Source organism: Limulus polyphemus, unplaced genomic scaffold (assembly GCF_000517525.1).
Source record: "Limulus polyphemus unplaced genomic scaffold, Limulus_polyphemus-2.1.2 Scaffold323, whole genome shotgun sequence".
NCBI lineage: Eukaryota > Metazoa > Arthropoda > Merostomata > Xiphosura > Limulidae > Limulus > Limulus polyphemus.
Window position 1 is genome coordinate 310,151 of NW_013665933.1, and position 23,035 is coordinate 333,185.

Genomic DNA, 23,035 nt, shown 5'->3' on the forward strand with positions numbered 1-23,035 from the left:
AGTAACGACAGGAAACTAAAAGTAAGTTCACACTTTTCTTTGCCATTATACTCAGTTTCAACGAACTATAAAACAACGCAAAAGATCATTAAATCGCCGAACAGAAATGTACATTTAACACTCTGAAATGCTGTTTATCAAACACACTATTTATTATTTTAGCACAAAGCTATACAATGGAGTATTTGTGCTCCGTTCACTGCGGGGAATCGAATCCTGGATTTTAGCGTTGTAAGTCCGTGAAATTCTTGCTGACCAACCATGGACGTTTATCAAAAAGTCTCAATTATTTTCTCATCTCATTTTCATTTAATCACATAGAAAGTTAGTTTTATTTTAGGAAACGTGGTTAAATGTTTTCACTTCATGTAAACAAAAAATATCAGAACTTTTACTTATTCGTTAGTTGTATGAATATTTCAAGTAATGTGATGTTTATATGGAGTGAATTTGGCAGTTCCATAAAAAGGTAACTTTTCTTTAACAAAATTTTGTATATGTAATTAACACGTCTATGTATTTTTTAATTAAACTGTAGTCTGGTGATTAAGTTGTCAGGTTATATAATAATTGTACATTTTGTAATATGGCTGCGTATTGAAGGAAGCCTTGTCAAACTGTTCCACTGCATAGGGAGACAACATTCAAAGACAATACATATATGAATTGAAACGTCTATCATGGCTTAAGTGAACAAACCACTTGCATTGAAACAAGAGAATGAAATTACACGTTGTCTGGCAAAAAAAGTATAAGCCATTTCAACCGATTTAAGTAGAGATAGGGTCCCTTTGAAGGTTGGCCGTCTCATCTAGACAAATATCTCATCTCCGCTAGCTTCCTGGTTAAAGAGAGTCGCAATTCAGTCTGGACCTTGCATCCTGAGGGACAATAATGGAATAAAATCTGATCCTAGTATCTTTCTAGGTAGAGTTGTAATTTAATATTTTTCTTTATTATACGCTATACAATGGAATTCGGTCTGCTCATTGTAAAATAAAATGATGCTATTTATCTTGTTTCCTGTAAGCTGGTAAGGAGAGATGTAATTCAATTTTCCTCAGGTAACTTATCAAAGAGACGCTTAATTCAGCCTGTACCTTACTTTAATCTGATAAGAAAATAATATTGGAGGACATAATTCACATTCCTCCTTGGAACTTCAATCTGTTTCTTACGACTTGGTTAAGAGAGATTTCTTTCAATCACTACTTGTGTATATATAGGTCCGTTCCCTGCGACCTTGCGCAAATAAATGTAATCCAATCTGTTCTCTGCGACCTGATGAAAATTAATATAATTCAGTCTGTTCCTTGAGCTGTGTAATTGAGTGTATTTTTTGCAGCCTGGTGAACATTTTTTAATCTAATTTGTTCCTTATATCACACTGAAGTAAAATGTGACTCGTTACTTCCAATGTGAATTGAGAAAAAGAGGCCTTATTCGTTTTGTTCCATAACTTGATAGAAAGAAAGTTAATTCAATTTGATTTTTTGTAACTTGGTAAAAAGAGATGTAATTCAGTTGTTTGTTGCAATCTGGAGCAAAAAGAAGTAATTCAGTCTATTCCCTTGACTCTATTTATTTCTGGTCCTGCATGGCCAAATGGTTAGGGAGCTCGACTCGCAATCTGAAGGTCACGGGTTCGAATCCTCGTCCCACCAAACATCTTGCCCTTTCAGGCGTGGGACGTTATAATGTGATGGTCAATCCTACTATTCGTTAGTAATAGAGTAGCCCAAGAGTTGGTGGTGGGTGGTGATGACTAGCTGCCTCCTCTCTAGTCTTACAGTGTCAAATTAGGGATGGCTAGCGCAGATAGCCCTCGTGTAATTTTGCGTGAAATTCAAAACAAACAAACAGTTTCTTTCTGTAACATAGTAGAGAGAGATGTGATATTTAACGTTATCGTTGTTTAATCAGATCAATAGAAATGTAATTCAATCTGTTTCTTACATCATTCTGGTTAAGAGACATGTAATTCAGTTTCTACTTCATGTTGTGACAAAAGTATGGATGTGTTCCTTCAGTGTGTTCCTTTTGATCCGTTAAGGAAAGATGTATTTCAGTTTGGTTTTACATACTTGGTAAAGTTTGTTTCTTTGTTTTTGAATTTTGCGCAAAGCTATCTGCGCTAGCCGTCCCTAATTTAGCAGTGTAAGACTAGAGGGAAGGCAGCTAATCATCATCACCCACCGCCAACTCTTGGGGGACTCTTTTACCAACGAATAGTGGGATTAACCGTCACATTATAACGCCCCCACTGCTGAAAGGGCGAACATGTTTGGTGTGACGGGGATTCGAACTCGCGTCCATCAGATCGCGAGTTGAGCTCCCTAACCACCTGGCCATGCCAGGCCCACTTGATAAAGAGACATGTTGTTCAGTCTTCTACTTCATGTGGTGACAAAAGTATGGATGTATACTTCAGTCTGTTCCTTTTGATCCGTTAAGGAAAGGTGTCATTCGGTTTAGTTTCAGTAGCATGGCAAAACAAATGTAATTCAGTCTCTCTCTCCCTTGTAAATAATTTCAATTAACGTTCGTGAAAGAAATTGGTGATATATGGATAATTATATTTGATGTTTATATTTAAACATGCATTCGTGTCTTATAAAGAAATATCTGTTAAAATGAGTTTGGAATTTTAAAATCGTTTGTACATTTTCTTTTGCATTAGTAGTACTTACAGTGTTTCAGTGGCAACAGAGTTTACATAAAGTTCACTTTTTAATAACAGAAGCCAGACTGTATTAAAAATCCGTGAGCCATATGAATAACGTTTGAAATGCAGCTTGTATCTTATGCGAGTTAGTAGTAAAGAACACTCAGGCGGATTCCTTTGAAGTTAATGTTGCGTTTCTTATAATACTTAAAAGAAACAAATTTTAGAATAACTTGTTTCGTTGTTTGGTGATTCAATAAGAAGTTTTATTGTTTTTAGAAATTCCAGAATACCAATCACTAGTTAACCAGGATACGAGAAACATTGCATATTATAAGCTCTGTCACGTGAATTAATATCTGTACGTTGCTACATGCTCACAGTGAAACATGAAACCAATTCTTCAATGAAAATCTTGCTGTTACTGAGTCATATCATGTCGAGAGTACAGCGTCAAGGTTTACATGTGCGTGAAATATACGAATTAATCTAACTAACGTTTCCTCCGAAATATCCATTTTTCGTTGACTAATATTATCGTGCTTCAAAGAGCATAATAAATAATAATGAAAAGTTAACTTTATATATTTGTCAAAGACTTGTTTGTAGACATGTTCTACGTGTATTTTTAATTCTCATCTTTCTGTTTTCCTCTATATCTAGCTGTTCTCTCAAGCTCTGTTTCATGTCAAAAATATAAAAAGTCTTCAGAAGTGGTTACTTCAACACTCAGTAGAGGTTGTTTGATCACTTAGTAGTGGCTGGCCATTTGCACGCAATGAATATTAGTTGCATAACCGTGATCGACTTAACACTTAGTAGTGTTTTTTACACTTAAAATTAGTTGATTGTTTATATGTGGCATTTGTTAACTACAAAATAATAATTGGCTGTTATTTGTTACTTAGTGGTATATTAAGTACTGATTATATATTAAGTGATACTTGACTGAACACTTAGTAATCGCAGACTGGTCTGTTTCCTAACATAAGTGTGATTTTTTTATGGCTGATAGGTCATTTTAAAGAACGCGGTAAAGTTGTTTGCTAGTTCCCGATTCGGCATTCGAATGTCAAACTAGTAATTGGGTACCGTTAAAGTAACGTCGTCAGCTTAGTAGCAGGTCAAAATTACTTCTATGCGTATAAATTAACATGATCTCTTAGGCCAGTTGATGTTATTTAAAAATTGAAAATTGAATGCAAAACTGGCATTATGGCGCACTCTTAAGATGCCGTAGCCAGAATAGGACATCTCAGAATAACATATCAAAGTCTGAACCAAACTGAAAATTGTCAACTATGTCAAATGGCACCATTTTAACAAAAATTTTAATTTTAATCGAAAAATAGAGTTATGGCTTATTCTTAATATCTAGGTGCCATTATAGAACCCTGTTAAAAATGATTCCAAAGTATAATTTACCAGAGAATGAATCAAAATTGAAACTGGTCTGCTAGGTCAGTTGGCGCCAAATCAGCGCTATGGTTTACCTTAATTCTCTCATTATCGCAATAATACCGTGCTTAAAGCAATGTTACACAACAAAAGTCTAGGAACATTTGAGAAGATCACGGTCAAATCTATATTTTACATGGTATCCCTCAGAGTGTATGAACTTGGCAATGGTGTCCCTTGTTGTATATACACTTTGCCATGGCCTTCCCTAGGATCTTTAGACATGTTCATAATCACTTCTGGTACGTATAGATGATGTCTCTCTCCATATTTCTTGTGTCCAGCCTAAATTTAATTTTTTTCTAGGCAGAGAAAGAATAATTCATTTCCATTTGCACCACATTGTAATCAGTCTCTGCTTATATGAAATATGGCCTTCCTTACAAAGGGAATACAATCGTAATGTCATATTATGTCAAACTGGTCTTATTATGCACCTTGTGGTACCATAAATTGAACAGTATGTTCAAAGTAAATAGGCAAATGTGAAGTTTGCTCGAAACATCCTCTGCCTTCGAGATATTATATGGCATGTTCCCACTTTGAAGTGGACTGATACTTCCTGAAAACGTTACCAGGGATACTAACTCGATACCAGAGTTAATGAGCAGAATAGCATAAACGGAGATCTTTCAAGGAAGAAAATTCCACAGGCCTAAATTTCTAAAAAAAGGATAAAACCCCTAAAAGGATGGTTGCAACAATGTGCTTTGAGGTGAGAGGAAAGTGGCACCGTAAAAAATGGAAAAGAACCCTTAGACAATAAAGATAAGTGGAAAAAAATAAGAGAGATTGCAGAAAATAAAGCAACAATAATAAACTGCTCCGGAAAAGCCTTTCATAAAGCAAACTGGAAAAACAGCTGAAATGTTAAAGAATTCTAGAACACGAAGGTACCAGTGGATAAACCTCCATCATGTGGAGGCTTATCCAAAACTGGCAAACACATAATTTTATTGGATAATACCTGTCCAAAATACAATTTACAGTTTCACCGGAACTTCTGTGTGAAGGAGAGAAATGTAACATTCAGGCATATAGAACCTTGGTGTTTGTGCCAGATCGCTCCAAGAGTCTGGACTGCAATACAGCCAAGGTCATTTGAAATACGGCATATTTTGACACATAATTACGTATCTGGAATACATGAAGCTCAGAGATTGAATTATTTGTGCAACATCATAGGAGACTGGTATGTTTAAGAGATGTACAAGCAAACATTTTCTCAGACCCGTAGAGGACCAAAATGGTGTGAAGCAGTATTGCAAAAGTATTAATGATGTTCTAATTTAAAGTAAACAGACTGTGCGATTGCTCATTAAATAATATTTTTTCCTAATTTGAAGAGATATGATAACAACCATTACACTTTGATAACATCTGTCCAGATAGTATAGCCCTGTATTAAAAAAAGATCATTATGGCTGTAAATGCTGGTAAACTGATAGTGACATTGTCCTACGTCTTGAACTGCTTACTCTAATTTATTTTCAACAACCCTGTATTTTTGTTTTATATTCCTCAATTTCCTGTACTACATGCAAAATGTAATTCTAATTTGAGTTTTTTCGCTTCAACTCATTATGAACAAATCCATAAATTTTACATGGTAATGGGTGTAGTGAATATTCTCTTATTAACTATTTATTTTGTATGTGCAATTGCGACTGCTATTATCATGTACACAGTGTGTTTCCAGTTCTACGATATCTCTGTGAGGCATTTCTAAGAGACTTGGCAACAAACTCCTGTCTAGTTCATATAAGAACACACGTATATCCAGGTTAAACGTAAACATGTTAGTAAAAACATGTTCCAAAGATAGACGTAACTGCTTCTTGTCGCGATCTTGTAATATAAGTCATTCAATGTTTCTTAAAATTAGAAATCTGGTGAGAATATTAAATTTTGCCCATATAAATTTTATTAGCATAGCACATTAATATTAATGTACATATTTTCCAAATATACTAAAGCCTCTTTCAAAATGAAACAGTATATTTATTTGCTTTATAGACTTAGCCATGTTCTCCCCTAGGGTCTTAGGGTGACGATGAAATATTAAGAGTATGCCGTAGTGGCAGTTTGGCGCCAGTTGATCTACCACACCAATATCCATTTACATACATATAATTTCGAGACAACAAGGCATTTGTTAGTCCATCCACTAAACCTTAAATAAAGGTAAAACACCCAAAGCCAGCCCTCATACTTCAAATATTTTTCAATATTTCCCTTAAACTCCATTAACTTAAATGCATCCAAAATATATGAGGGCAACCCATTTCAAAGGCCAACCACCCTTGTATATCTTAGCTGAGGATGACTCTTATCCGAAATTTATATTTGTGTCTCTTAGTCCTATCGTTCTCACCATTAAGTACGTAAAAATTATGAATCAACACTACTAACTCCTTTCACAGTTTTCAACTCTTTAATCAGATCCCCTCCAACACTTCTTTTTTCAAGAAGGAACAGTCTCAGAGATCTTAATATATCCTCGTATGACAACGTAGTAGTCCTTCTCTGAACCTTTTCCAACAATTCAATGCCCTTCTAAGGGGAGGCACCCAAGATCAGCCACAATATTTGAAATGTGGGCTGACCAATGAGCTATGCAATAAAATTACAACCTCTTTAGACTTGTATTCAATATTTCTGTAGATATTTAGTGTTCAGTACTTTTCTTGTCCATCTGTTGCACTTGTAGATTGCTGTACATGAAGATAATATAAATTTACAATACTCTCTTCAAATATATACGACCAAATCAGTATTACATTCAATATTTCTCAGGACCGCATTTGATGACAATACATTATTTACATGGAGACTCCTCGAAATAAGGGTAACTATCTAATTATCACTATAATATTGAAGATAGGCCAGCTTCTACTTTTGAGTTTCGTTAATGTTGATTTCTTGTTCGCGTTAGCTAAACAATGATTTTTCAAACTGTTATTTTTAGCTCTGGACATCAGCCATGATGTGTTGTTATTGTGAATGAGTTAATGGAATTTCTTTTTGGAAAATAAAAGTTATAATAATAAGTTTCACGGACAAACAAATTAAACGAAAAATCTTACTGGAATTGGCCAATTAAAAACATTTAACAAGTTAATACTTTAAATACTTGATTTCAAAAATTTCTCCCATTTGTTTCCTAGGAAATACAACACGTTCATAATTTTAATCTAAACTGTCATTTGCTGGCCTGCCGTATTTAAAAACAATGCATGTGTTACCTTATGTAGGTGGGTAGCTACGCCGAAACACAGTGAGTGACAAATATGACGTCCATTCCTAATGAGACTCCTTCTTCGAGATGTAAGGTGGATTCTTCCTACTTTTTTTACATCTTCCTTTTCTGTGTGATTGCTTTTCCGTCATTATATATATATATATCCTTGTTGACGTTTTTTTTTTTTTTCACGAAACACATACGGTGTTTGCCTTTTAACATAATGAATGTATCCACACGATGTACTGGACCTCCCTAACGTTTGAGGCATTGTGAATACAAAACTGCAACCTAAGCTTATCATGATTGAATCTTTAAATATATTTTCTGCAATTCTTAAAATATTTCAAATCATAAACTGCTCGTTCGTTACTTCTGTTAAGCTAGGTTAATTTTAACATAATCACAAGTATTTTCACAGCCAAGTTTTTGTAATAATAAAAACATTTAATTTAAAGAAAGAGAGAATACAAAAAAAATATACTGTTTAATATTGGATATATCAGAACATTATCCATTATATGCAAAAGTATAACTAAAATTAAATGTAAGTCAGGTTTCTACAGAAATACGAGAAGCCTTTATAAATACACAAAAGTTCTCAATTTTCTGGAAAGACGTCTCTAACTGACGTCAGCCAACAGTGTGTTATTTCAAACTGATAATAGCCATTCCGCTTGTTTTGCATCAATCGTTAGAGCATTTTAAAAATCTATTTAGAATGTCAATGTATTCTGTGAAAACTATTCAATGAATTAAATATGGAATGTAAAATAAAATATGGTGAAAGTGAAGAATAAAAATAAGTGTTATAATAACACTTTGCTTCTTTTATCAACAAAACACCTGAATTACGGTTAAAAATAGAAGATTGAAAATGTAAAATTAAGTAAAATGATGCAAAGTGCAGGTCAAAACTCAATAAACAACAACTCAATCGCTAACAGGCTACAGTTTAATACTAGACAGTCAAACGCCGATGTTATAGGGTAATGGATCATAGGGTTAAGGTAATTGTTAAGGTGTACTGAAAACTAACCGTAGGTCAACGTTATAATGTAATACAATATACACGTAGATGAAAATTCAGTACTATAATGTAAAAAAAGGTTTTACAGAAGTAATAATTACTGTATGATAATAGTTTGAAGTTATAGCTTACGGGAAAATGAATCCAAAGTATAACACAAGATAAATAAGAAAATCTTTAACTATTTCAATCTTTTTTTTCAGATAGATTTTCAGGGATAAAAATAAACAAAGCTTAATGTCAATAAGTATCAAAATTTTTCTAATTCTAAGTTAACTTTAATTTAAACTTTCTTTGGGAGAGTAAAATAGATTTATATAATAAGAAAATCAATAACCTATCGCGAGAATAGATTGGTTATTAGCAAATCACAAATGTGTTTATCAAGTTTACATGATGCATTGCTCTGATTGACCTAGGCTCACTTTCTGTTTTTTATCTTGTTTATCAAGTTTACATGATGCATTGCTCTGATTGACCTAGGCTCACTTTCTGTTTTTTATCTTGTTTATCAAGTTTACATGATGCATTGCTCTGATTGACCTAGGCTCACTTTCTGTTTTTTATCTTATCCAGCTGTAATTCATTGAGAAAGTACGCGAAGTCCAACAACACTTCCTAGAGACAAATCTCGTGAATATACAGTTCTCAGTTCGTGGAATTGGAAATAGCTGGTTCCCCAAAAAGACTTATAAAATATTTGAACTGTAACGATTCTGGTTAGAATCTATATAGTCTTTAATGGACAGGAAACAAATTAACAGTAAGATTAAAATTGAGACACTTTAACACCATGAATAGGAAAAAACAGGGCGTTCTGTTGTAACTATTACCTATACTAAGGTGTATAGAATTTCGACTATAAATACGAAGGTTTACAGATAACCTAATGTTAAAAGTATCAGTGTTTAATCTAAGTAGACAGAAGTATTCCTACCATAAGCTTCATTTATTTATAGATTTCCTATTGTGAACATCATATATATTAAAATATCAAACTGCCCTACTGTTGTGATATTCTTCGCTATTAAATACTTAACACTAATGAATCGACTCTGTAAGACAGGAATTCCGAATGATTTAATTAGTGAAATTGGTAAGAACTTACTAGTAAGAAAAAAAGTATGTACATGATCATATAACAAACAAAAATCAATATTTATTCATCTTCAGACAACTGTCTAAAGGAAACACCACAGAGAGTACCTACACACAAAGAATGTTCAATATAAGTAGGAAATCTACAAATAAGTCAACAGGGAAGATTTGGAGTTGTAATGCTTTCACATAATCGCCCCTCCCAGTGGCACAGCGGTATGTCTGCGGAGTTACAACGCTAGAATCCGGGTTTCGATACCTGTGGTTGACTAAGCTCAGACAGCCCATGGTGTAGCTTTGTGCTTAATTACAAACAAACAAACATAATCGGGCTATAAAACAGCAAGATAACGCCTTTTTAAGTAAGTTCAACAGCCAAACTGATCTGCGAAATATCGTCACTTCTGATAAATAATCAATCACATATAGCAGAGGCTTCCAAACTGGGGACCACAGGAAATAATCAGAAGAGCCTTAATAAATACACAAAATAAGCAATACTGTTAAGATGTTCAGTATCTATAAATCCATTGGATTGGAGGCCTCAGTCAGGATACAGAGTGTTCCGGGAGGGGTGGGGGCTTGTGCTGATAAAGTTTGGGATCCCATGATACAGTGTACTTTGTGATAGTGTAAGATCAGTAATTCCACAAGACCAGATTGATTGTTACCAACACCCATAGATCATTGAGAATACAGAGACAATCTATACTGGGAGTACATACAGAGGTGATAACTACACCTTCATATTCACGAAAGATTATTAACTGTTTTGCCAATTCAAACTGGAACCACAGGCAAAGTACTCAATTCTGAGATCTTATCTGAACTGTAGGACGATATAGTTTGAGATATTAATACGTTAATCTCCCCTCTTTTTTTTAGTTTGTCCTTGAGCTAAATTAAGGTTAACTCTTGTTATTAAACCAAAAATTACCTCAACCCATCACGATTCACCAATTCACGATTCTAAGTTAAGACATAAAAAATCCTTCAAAATCATAACAAGTGAAATAAAATATGAATAATATTTTCAATTCGAGTACACACGAAACATAAGGATTAAATATTAATATAATTCTTACTGGAAAATATTGCTACATATAAATGAATAAACAAAGCTCTTTAGACAAAAGGGAAATTACAAAATGCCAAATAAAAACTAAATTCATAACAACAGAAATTATTGTTTGTTTGTTTTGAATTTCGCACAAAGCTACACGAGGGCTATCTGCGCTAGCTGTCCCTAATTTAGCAGTGTAAGACTAGAGATTACTAAAGATTACAAGAGAGAATTGGACATCTGATGCTTTCATAAAATTGGGTTATAAAACTGCAAGAGGAAGGATAGTTATATAAGAAAATTATTAAATGATGAAGAGTTAAAAACACAATACTTCAAAAAGAGTATCCAAGAGAGCAGCAAGCTCCAAAACCAAGCCACAAACTAATATATGTGCACAATCCAGCCAAAGTTAAAATATCAAACAGTTACGCTTATTATTATTTTCATAAGAAAAACTTCACAAACTTCATTATCTTGCTTGAAGATTGAAAGGAAATCCAACAAAGCGGTGATGACGCTAGCACCCCATTTTTGATAGACCAAGTCCTTTCAGCATAGTCCTTGGTTGCTCTAATGTCACACACACACACACACACATATATATATATATACATAAATTTTGAACATTGGACTGCGGCCAGTATCATGACTTGGGCCTTTAGTTTCTTACAAGTTGCATAGTGGACAAACTTCTTAGGAACTGTGACTTCACTTTCTTTACCTTTTGTTCTTGCTGGAAGTATGCCCACATCTTGGCACATTCTCTTTGCTGCTCAGTGCATCTGCTGTGGTTAGACACTACACTTGTTGTTATTGTTTCCTTGGAAAAGACTGGTGACTACTGTTACTGATATTAGAATCATTTCTGAAATTTGGGTGAAGTTGGCCAAAACAGGTGGCATCAACTATAAGATTAAGTCGGACTTCTCTGCTTACTTCATGCCACTCACATCCCATTAGCAAGAACGGGGTGTATAGTAACTGGCAGGATTTTAAAGCCTTAGCTGCAGTTATATCTGAAAAAACAAACTCTACTTCATACTTCTGCATGTGTTCTAACACTAAACCAAGTTCGATGTGGTTAATACCAAACGGACCACCATATATGTGGGAGTTTACATTTTCCGAAGTCAGTAGTCAGTATCAGCTTGAAACCTTCTAATTTAAATGACAGGATGTCAATGACTCTTTGCTGCTTCACGTTGGTTGAATGCTAAGATATATTCACACGTTGATAATAAATGAATTAAGGACGGTTCTGCCCACAGTTGCAACAATCTCCGCCATCTCTCTCTTATTTAGAACATCAGACAGCCTCATCATCAAGTTTGATGTAGCCACATGGCTCGGACATACATAGGCTGGCTTAGGGTAATTTTTGCTACCAGTGGTGAAGAAAGAAATCCTCTGATTCAAAACCCCATTGCAGTAGATGTGAGTATAGCTCCTGATATTGTTATAACAATGATTTGATGTTGATCAAAGTTCGCAAGCTTCAACCCTCACCATGAAATCAATGCTGTTTTCATGGTAAAGATGACCAAGAAAATTTGAATTACAGCAATTCCATTTGAATATGTATCTGTCAAATTTCCTGATGTAGCTCCAATAGATTTCTGTACAATTGGTCTACTTAAACTTGGTCTTCGTAATCAGCATTAAGATACTATGGAGGGTCTGTGGAAAATTTGCCAAAATGTGTAGTCTAAGAATGATTTTACCATTGACAGTATGAAACGTGACACAAATATATAATGTTTCATTAGCTCGCTTGGCTTCACTGAAATCACACTGTAAAAAAAAACACCTTTATTTAGATGTCCAAAAGTCATTCTCTTAACAGCAGGCCGATAGTTAGTAGGTCAGGCTGCGGATCGAAGGGTCTTAGTTTCGAGATGTGAAGTCTCTAAACACGCTCTGCACTTTTATTTGTTGACGCTTGGAAAGGTAACTGTCAATCCCGTTATTAGGTTCAAAGAGCCGAAAATATCCATTGTAACGCTGGGTGCTGCTACCTGGTTGTTCACTTTTTAGTTTGTATTCAAATTTATTGGTGGGTATACATGACCTGACTGTTTAGCCCATGTGTGCATATCATGCCGTTCAGGTTAAACATTTCAATTTCAGTTAACATTATCTATATGTATAGATGTATTTGTGTTCTTGCGTTAACAGTATTTGTATTTTGATGTACCAAAGTAATTCTGTTAATAATATTTGCATTTAGATGTTTCCCCCGCTGGTACAACGGTATGTCTACGGATTTGCAACGCTAAAATCGGGGGTTCGATTCTCCTCGGTGGGTAGAGCAGAGAGCCCGATGTGGTTTTGCTACAATGCACATACGCGTTTAGATGTACTCTTATTGTTCTGTTAACAATATCTATACTTTTATTTACAGATGTTTTACTGGGAATATTAAGTACTTCTAGTTCTACAGAATTCGCACAATGAACAATCTGTTAACTTGATTGCTCAGAAGTTCTTTTAACAGTACCTGTATTTAATTAAAAGTACAAAAGTCATGCTGTAAATATTACTCGTGATTAGACGTAGAAACTGTCTAATTTGGCCAGTATCTTTATTTATATGTGCAAAGATCATGTTATTATGATTATGAACATTTAGGGAGCTAATAATACCCTAATGTGAACACAGTTATAAAATAGTGTCAATGTTTCGGCATACAAAAGTCCCACCAGGGCCATATCTGTATTATGGAGTTACGCAGCAATAAAAGTACTATTAACTGTAGAGCATCAACCGGTGTTTTTTTTATTATATTAAAGGTTTAAAGAAGCTGAAGTTTAAAGTTTGAAGTAATAGCATGCGCAAGGCTGCTACACTTCTCACGTGGAAGACAATCAACAATAATGTTTGACAAACTTTAATATATTTTTTCCGTTGTACGAAAATATTTATTTAAGCTCCTTATAGGAAAATTTGCGTTGAGACCAATTCAGTTTTGTTGACCATAAATAGTGGAATGATAAAGCTGATTTACAACAAATCAAGGTTTGCGTAAAAAATCCTGTAAACACTCTGTAAACATTTCTCACAGCGCGTTAAAGAAAACAATTATTTAAGGGTTCACTTACCCTTTCTAATCTTTGAAAAGTTTTGAATATTCGCTAGTGTAACTTCTTCCTTCTTGATTGTGTCTTGACCACAAATCCATTCCAATGAATTTATTGAAGACAAATGAGGTAATTGCAGTAAAAACGCAGCCGGACTTCATATAAAGATCATCAGTACTGTTGTACCATAAAATGTCAGACTGGAAGCCAGCTCGCCGGAGATCTGAACTACATGTTCTTTGCGCATGCGTGGTACTCGCTCAATGACTGCAGCTCCATAATGCAAAACAGAATCAATAGGGACTGTAAACGGGCACCGATTTCGTGCAACAGCTCATGTAAAAGGCTGTCCTAGGGTAACAGTTAAATTTCCTTCGTCTCCATCAACAAGATGAGTCAAACGAGCTGAAAGAACTTGTTGCTGGGCAGTCGTGTTTCTTGAATAGAATTTTTTTTAGTTTGGCTTTTACTCCATGTTTTGTGAAGTAATAAGTATGCAGTAGCATTATACGTTGTTTATCACAATCTATAGCAAAGGTAAAGTTTTTATAGGATAGAAATTTCTTAATATAAAGATCTGTTTTGAAAGCTTAAACTGTGAAAACAACTTTATGATGGCTGATAAATCTCAACGTAAAAACTGAAAAGTTCGAGTGACCTAGTGACTCCTTAAAAATGTCAGTTTTATAATTAGACGCTCAGAACGTTAGTGCCATTAAAACGTTAAATGATTTTTATATGGATTTTTCCTTTCAAAAATGATATCACTTCCGGTTGTCATTAAACAGACTACTTACATGCGTACGCGCACGCCGAGATTTCTTTATTTTATGCATTATCATTTATCATACCTATTTACATTGCTAAAAGCGCCTCTTTGAAAACGTCATTCCAAGAGCCCTAACAATAATATAGCAAAATGAGTGTATAATTTTTATGTTAGTTCCAACATGGTATGTAATTTGTAAACTAAGCCCGTCTTTATTTTATATAGTTTTTGTTCATTGTTTTTTTTTAAGTTGTTGTTGTTGTTGTTTTCTTTGCCCCTAGTGTTAAACTTAGTGATTTGTAAAGTAAAAACAAACCCTGCGTTTGAGTTGAACTTTCAGCTGACTAATTTGTTTTTGTTTTTTATTCATTTTAAAATACCCCACCAACCCCCCTTGATTGATTAGAGTTGCTAAAAATGGATGAAAAAAAATTATGCCTAAATCCTCTTCAATCTAACATTTTCACCAATAACTCCACCATAATATACTCATCGAAAGTTATATGTTGAAAGATTTTCTGCTGGTTATTTATGCAGTCGGGATGTCAAAATTATAAACACAAGATGCTCGAATTTCATTAAAAGTCATCATTCATGTCTGGATGGCGTGAAATTTTAGGTGATCATCAGAGAGTAATTTCTTCCTCGCAGTATAATATAGTTGATATTAACCTTAGTTGATCTTAACCTTAATTCAATTCTTCTGCACGGTATAAACTAGTTTACTGTTACCAGAAATCACATTTCTCACTAAATAAAATAAGAGTTTACTGTTAACATAATTTGATTCTTTCTCAAAGTAAAATTTTAGTCGGTCATTGTTTATAGTAAAATCTTATTAGTTTTTCCATAGATGGGAAGAAGGTATTTCACCCAGACGTCTTAAATAGATAAAATACTAAATTTATTTTTACATTCAACAATAGTAGGTAAGTTTTGTCGTCATCATCATTTTATTTTACGAATATGTAAAAAAAAATGGAGATTTGTACATATTAAAGTTTTTGTGTGTGTGTAAAATAAAAACATTGTAAAATGGAATTTAATACATCATATATATTAAATGATTGAGTAAAATTAATTTAAAGTTGATAATGCTCTATTTTGTTGTTATGATACACAGTTTAGGATTAGAAATATCTATAACTGATTTTGTAGTATATAAATAGCTGTGACATCGAATTAACCGCGCATTGCGACAGTAATCGTTATTTCAATGTATTTCATTTTACACAATGGAAATATTTCCAGGAAAGGAATGTTTTATAGTGGAAATGATATACAGGAGTAGTATATAATTGTATCCAAAATGTATTATCGTGTTTATTAATCGGATACAATAACGAATGAAAACATATAGTTAGTCGTTATAACGAAGCCGTAGGGACCGCCATGAATAAGCAACTAATAAACGCTCTATGACTAGTATCTTATTTTTATATGAATTTAGTAGAAAATAAGAGTAAATTCTTTAAAAACATGTATGACATTCCAATTTAGACATTTTCAGTATGTAATGCTGGAAGTATCGAAAGAGTAATTCCGTTTTTGAGATCCTTCCAAAAACCCTAAATTAGCTTTAAGATCTGTAATCCACATTTTCTATACAAATTCATTGGTTTTTACCATAATCATAGTCTCAGACAACACGATGTACTTGTTGTGAAAACAATTTAACTAAACTGTCCTCTAATTCCTTATAAGCCAGTGTTCGATCTCTTTTTTTTTCTTGTTCTTTTTGCTTTATGTCACTGCCATTTTCACAATCACTTCAAACTGCTTGTCGAATCTTAAAATCGTACGTAAAGCAGACTATGGTATGTTGAATTCTTTTGGCACAATGAATGCATTTGTTAACACCGGAATTCACTGCTTCAATAATTTCAGCTTTAGTTTCTAAAGTAAGTTCTTTGCATTTTCTCGTTTCATTCATGTTCATCGTGCAGTTATCGGCCGATGTATACCGACTTATGACTAAAATTTGAATAAGGTAATATTTGAATAGACTAACAGTCACGCGCATGATGTAAGTGTTATTGTGTTTGTTTATTGAATTTCGCGCAAAGCTACTCGAAGGCTACCTGCACTAGGCTCCACTTATTTACAATTGAGATACTTGAAGGAATGCAGCTAGTCAAAATCACCCACCGCCAACTCTTGAGCTACTCTTTACCAACAAAAAGTGAGATTGACCGTCACATTATAACACACGCAAGATGGTGGAATGGGGATTCGAACCCGCGATCCGCAGATTGCAAATCGCTCTCCCTAAACACCAGGCAGGTCATGTATTGTGATTCTATTTTTGCCCATAGTTATGAAAAATAACAGTGTTTTATAATTGATGTGTATGTTTTTATATTCAAGTTGTAGATACATAAATATGTTCATGTTGATATTATACAGGTACAAACAGTAACCATTCTTGATAAGTCTGGAGTGTTTACAAACTACAGACCGTAGTTAGCGAAAAATATACTGAAGTTTGTTATAAAAGCGAATTTATTTTTCCATTTTCAGACCTCTAATTGCTGCTTTATATGCATGATTTCGTTATAAACGTGAAAATTGAAATGTTCCTTACAGCGACCAACCGTCAGGAGCACTATTTCAGATTTAATTAGGGGAGAGAAATTCGTATTGGCAGTGCAGGGGCCGGCTGGGCACTCTTAGATTTCTAAAGGCTAAAATGTAAAATCAGTATATTTTGGGAAAATTTTGTCTTATTATTTCCTGTATTATCTAATAACCATTGAAATAGCTTAAACTACACATTTTATATATACATATATTGTTCCCAAAATAAACAAATGATATTAAGATATTAAACACAGAGAAGCATATGCTCTTGACCTTTCGTCCTACCTAAATGTCGTTCTGTCCAACCGATTTCTTACAAAATATTCGCTATAGTCGGGATTTCGTTGCATGCATTTTCCTTATAAAAGTGCTCGACTTTAATTAGAAAATATAACTTCCTACAACTCTAGCTCATGGTCAAGGGGTTTGAAACCTACACGTATTTCTTACTTGTTTATACGCGTTGTGCTTTGCAATGATCATCGTATCTCAAAGACAAAGGCCATTAGTAGGTATAACTTGAATTTTTTATAAAACTTCGTCATAACCAACACCTTCGAGCCTGTGAATTAAACAGTTATGAGAAACTTTTAGATTCCAAGGTCAATAATAACAGTGGTAAAGTATCGAACTGGCTAGGAGTGTGTTCAGGTGTGAACAAACAGCCCATCCCACTAACGCATATTTAGTTACTCCAGCATAAAAGAAAGTATAAATCTTGGCCAAAACATGACTTTACAGTATATCCTTTGTTTGGTAGATGGTACGCTAGTTTGTCCTTTCACATTGTACTGAGAAACGGAACCGCTGGCCACTCAACATTATGGCTGTGATAAGGATATTGATTTCACTGTTAACCTGCAAGTAACTATGGAAGATCGTGAAATTAATAGTTTATTTATTTATTCGTTCTCATCCCCGAACCACCCCTAACGACACCACTGTGGGAAACATAATTGTATTCCTTAACATTGTTTTTGCTAACAAGATAAATGTCCAGATTCTTGTTTATAATTGTTTTGCCATTAATTATTTCTTTTTATTTCTGAACAGCGTTATTAACACTAAACCCTTTTATTTCAAATCCAACATTTCTAACTCAACTAAAGTGAAACTACCAAAATAAGATCATCGAAAGCATCCCGTGACCACTATACACACTCACATCTTAACACAGGCGACTTCCTCAAGCTCATGATCATTTAGCCACTCAAGGTATTTCCTGCTGTTATCTAATGTAGCCACCCAAGATGATCGATCTTTATTTTCATGGCCAGTCCTTCCATCTAAATGTTCGTAAGCTACTAGTTAATTTCTCTTTTAAGTTTGTTACCCACGTTCTAGGAGGATATACAAGTTTGTAGTTATTCTTTGATTGTTTAGGCAGCATATTCATGCTGAAACTAAATTGAATGGACATCAGCTGCTTGTTGTAGAAACACAAGCGTAGAGGACAACGTTTCGAAAGTCTTCCTCTACACTTGTGTTTCTAAAATAGGCAGCTGCTGTCCATTCAACTTAGTTTCATCAAGTGTGTAGTTTTTTTCATTCTTATTCCTCTCCCCATGTTTTCGTTTCCCATCATCAGTTCACACGTCCATATGTTTGTTGATTTTTCCTGTGACCCTATGTGTAGTAGTTTCTCCATCAGTCTAACTGCTATCCAATTACTCTGATCCAAATTATTTTGATCACTTTGTTTTTAATTTCTTAGAAGCTGTCTGCTATATACCATTCTTGATCCACTTTCTATTCCTTCTTTCAATAAACTTCATTTTTACAACGACTTGTATTTTCTCTCTCCTTGTATTCTAATATCTATAATTCATGGTTTAAAAAAAGGCGCAGGTGCAGCTTCAACACCACAGACTTTGCCCTAGAAACTGTCGTGAACTTCAGCACCACAGACTTTGCCCTAGAAACCGTTGTGAACTTCAGCACCACAGACTTTGCCCTAGAAACTGTTGTGAACTTCAGCACCACAGGCTTTGCCCTAGAAACTGTCGCGAGAAACTCTCTCTCTCTCTCTCTTTTTTTCACAGCTGATGAGCTATTAAGGAGATAAAATCGATAATACCACCTCTACAGCTTGTGTTATAATTAGTTTCCACCTCTACAGCTTTAACTCTGTGTGATCTTTAATTTCCACCTCGACAGTTTTAACTCTGATTGATCTTTAGTTTCCTGAAAGTAAGATGCTTACAACAGACATATAACTTACGAATGATGAACAAGAGGAGGATTCGATTATAGCACATCATATTAGGAATTAAGAGCGATATCTGTCCACAAGACAGAAGTAAACTGCAAAATACTTACTTATATCCCACGTTATCAATTGAAGTGAGTAAAAAATGTTTATTTGCAGCTTCTGTTTTTAGATTAGGGACAAAGAGCCGAATATCCAATAACAATACACACTTTCAGACTAAGTGAGAGTGTAGAAGACCTGTATATAGAACAAAGGATCTGATTAGAGAGAACAATGTAATTTTTATTCACTATACATGTCTATTTACTACATAAGAGAAGATTAAAACACTTGTCTTTAAATTAAAGTAGATGTGAAGTCACTGTTGATATTATTTAAAAAATTCTCACCTACTTTTGAAAATACATATTTTATTACAATTTCGTACTTCACATGTAATTTGCGAGGTTTTTTTCTTGCTTCCAATCATATCGTCTATACAAACACAAAATTTTAGATTATTATATAAAAATTCTGACAATTTCCCAAGCATGGCACAGTTAACATATCACCCAGTCTTTACTAGTATAGCAAGGACAATGATGTCTCTACTACATCATACTTGATAACATAGTAAAGATGGTGACGTCAATATGTAGAAAGCAGTGTCACATTACACACGTGTTGTTAATTTATCAAGAATAATTTAAAATTTTTACACATACCTCTTCGGAGTGACTTTCATACGGCTTATGAATATAACGAGGCCAAAATGATCAATTTCCATACGTTTTGAGAATATGGTGAGGTAAACCGTGCCAATATAGCAAGGCTAACAGTACCACATTACATACACCTTATCAATACAGCAAAGTCAACAGTGCCACTTTACATATACCTTGATAATACAGCGAAGATAACCGTGACATTTTACATGCACCTTCGTGATACAGCGAGGATAATAATGACACTTTAGATGCACCTTGATGATACAGTGAAGATAACAGTGCAACCTATGATGCACCTTATCAATACAGCGAAGTCAACAGTGCCACTTTACATGCACCTTGATGATATAACAAAGATAACATGTCATTTTACAGCGAATAATACAGCGAAGATAACAGTGCCAATTTACATGGACATTGATGATACATTGAAGATAACAGTGCCACTTTACATGCACCTTGATGATATAGCGAAGTTAACAGTGCCACTTTACATGTACCTTGATGATACAGCGAGGATAACAATGACACTTTACATGCACCTTGATGATAGGCGTTTATTTGTTTCTTGTTAAACACAAAGCTACACAATAGGCTCTCTGTGCTGTGTTCACCACAGGTATCGAAACCAGGTTTTTAGCGTTAGAGGCCTTAAGACTTACTGCTCAGCCACTAGGTGGGGGGGGGGGGTAGGTATCAAGCATTTGAAAGTCAGGGTTTAAATTTCTTTATGTTAACAAGGGGAACAGTGTTCCTTTTCGTTCCCTCTCTATTCGAGTACTGAATGCAAGTTACAGTTGCTGATCCACCTTGAGGTTTGTGGAGTAAGATTACATTTTTGTACTTAAGTGAGTGGCACAAGCTAGCGCATGTAGAAATACTATTTGAGGTATGATATTAGTGCAAAAGTTGAGATCTTTAGTGAGAAGAGTATTGGTGGCGTGATTTCTCAGGCATACTCATTGGAACTGTTTTAAAAAACGTCGCTAATTTAGCCATACTGGCAGGCACTGAGTAAAGTATTTTGTTATCCTCGTTACACTGATGAAGAACATTTAAATTGTAAAAAGACACTACTACCCTCGCTATACTGAAAAAAAAATTAGTGACAACATTTTTTGTTAAATTATCAAGGTGCATGTAAAGTGTCATTCTTATTTTTTCTGTATAATCAAGGTGTGTGTGTAAAGTGCCACTGTTATATTCGCTGCATCATCAAGGTGCATGCAAGGTGTCACTTTATCTTCACTGTATCATCAAAGGTGCATGTAAAGTGTCACGGCTATATTCGCTGTATCATGAAAGGTGCATGTAAAGTGTCACGGCTATATTCGCTGTATCATCAAGATGCATGTAAAGTGTCACGGCTATATTCGCTGTATCATCAAGATGCATGTAAAGTGTCATTGTTATCCTCTCTGTATCACGAAGGTGTATGTAAAGTGTCACTGTTATCTTCCTGTATCATCAAGGTGCATGTAAGGTGTCATTGTTATCCTCGCTGCATCACGAAGGTGCATATAAAGTATCACGATTATCTTTGCTGTATCATCAATGTGCATGTAAAGTGGCACTGTTATCTTCGTTGTATCATCAATGTGCATGTAAAGTGGCACTGTTGACTTCGCTGTATCATCAAAGTGAATGCAAAGTGGCACTGTTATTTTCCTGCTGTGGTTCTAAGGTGACTAGCTGATTTGCATATTCAAAGTACTTTTAATAGAACGTACTTAACTCTTTCTCTCTCTCTCTTTATATATATATATGTAAACCAACAGATTCAGGGCTACAAAACGAACATGGCATTTTATTTTTCAACCCAAAAGCTTGCCTGTGAAAGGTTTATCAGACGCACCACTGATTTTATTATTCATTGGCAGCTGCCGTTAATAATCGCCTTATATAACTAGAAGTCTACCCGAGCTATTATAACGTAAACTATGATTCAAGCAGCACACGAGTTGTACAAAAAAGGCTAACAAGGAAACTACTGAAATCCACTTACAAACAGTCCGATCACAAAGAAATCCGTAGGGTCTGCGTTTGGGGATTTGACCGGTATGTCTTCGTAGGATGTAGCATGCATATTCGTTTTATTGTTCAACTGCTTAAGGTATGCGAGGGTTAAACATATATATACCATGGAAATAACTTGCATATACATGACACGTGTTGTTTTTCCAGACGAAGGTCCTCCTGATTGTGTTACAGAGTGTTGTCTGGGTCACGTGGACGGCTTTTGCCACTGACCTTTGTGTTCGCCACACTTTGCTTACCACAGCTGGGGTACGATTTCTGGATGTCCCTGTTGTCCGAAGTTGATATATTATTCTTTCGTTTTTCAATGCCATTAAGGACAAGGAATATCCACATTTGAAAATTCTAACTCTCCAATTTGAGCAAATGTCCATTACCTGAGTTTATAACTATATGGCGGGGGAAAAGATTGTTACATACCTTTCCGAATTTTTTGTGGCATCACATTGCCTACTAAACGCCAAGAAATGTGAAAACGTAGTTTCGGACACATTGAGTTCCACTCCAGCTTTATATGGGAAAAACCGACGGCCTCGCACACTAGACTGATTTATTGAGAGCAGTCAGGGAGGAGGGGTGTGCTGTGGTCATGACAGCCTTACGACAGAGCTTCTTACAAACAAGAGAAAATCATCAATAGCCGCGGCACTTGAAATTATTTAAGGCAGGATTAGAGTAAATTAATCTACGAGACCTTTGTTTCCCTTTTTATTAGATATATTATTGTGCGCCAGCAATACCAAGCGTGGGGTGCGCGTATACCTGATTCGATTTTATTACTCATCAAAATCTCTACTAGTCTACCCTCAAATTGAAATTATTTAACGCAGTATTATATAAATTAAGCTATGAGAAAGAGTTTAACCTCTTGAGTCCAAATTGTAATTAGATCTCAAATCGGTCAAGAGATGACGAAGCTACGAGTTAAATGTTTATACTTGAAAAAACAACAACAGCAACAAAAGATTAAAAAAAACAGAACCATTCAATGAGCCGCTATAATGCGGCTAAAAACTACCACCCCAGATTTTAAAGAATCTGGTTGGTTCTGTAAAGTATAGGTCTGTTCCGAGTAATAGGGTTGCAATCCTAAAA

The 23,035-nt window shown here is 34.8% G+C and overlaps 1 long non-coding RNA gene across 1 annotated transcript in view; it reads left to right on the forward strand.

The window, feature by feature from the left end:
• Window positions 1–13,958: 13,958 nt before the first annotated feature.
• The window catches only part of LOC111085308, a 51,152-nt gene continuing 42,075 nt past the window's right edge, over window positions 13,959–23,035 (forward strand). Inside the window, exon 1 of the long non-coding RNA XR_002610146.1 lies at window positions 13,959–14,172. This is a non-coding gene — a long non-coding RNA (uncharacterized LOC111085308). The remainder of the gene's footprint in view (window positions 14,173–23,035) is intronic.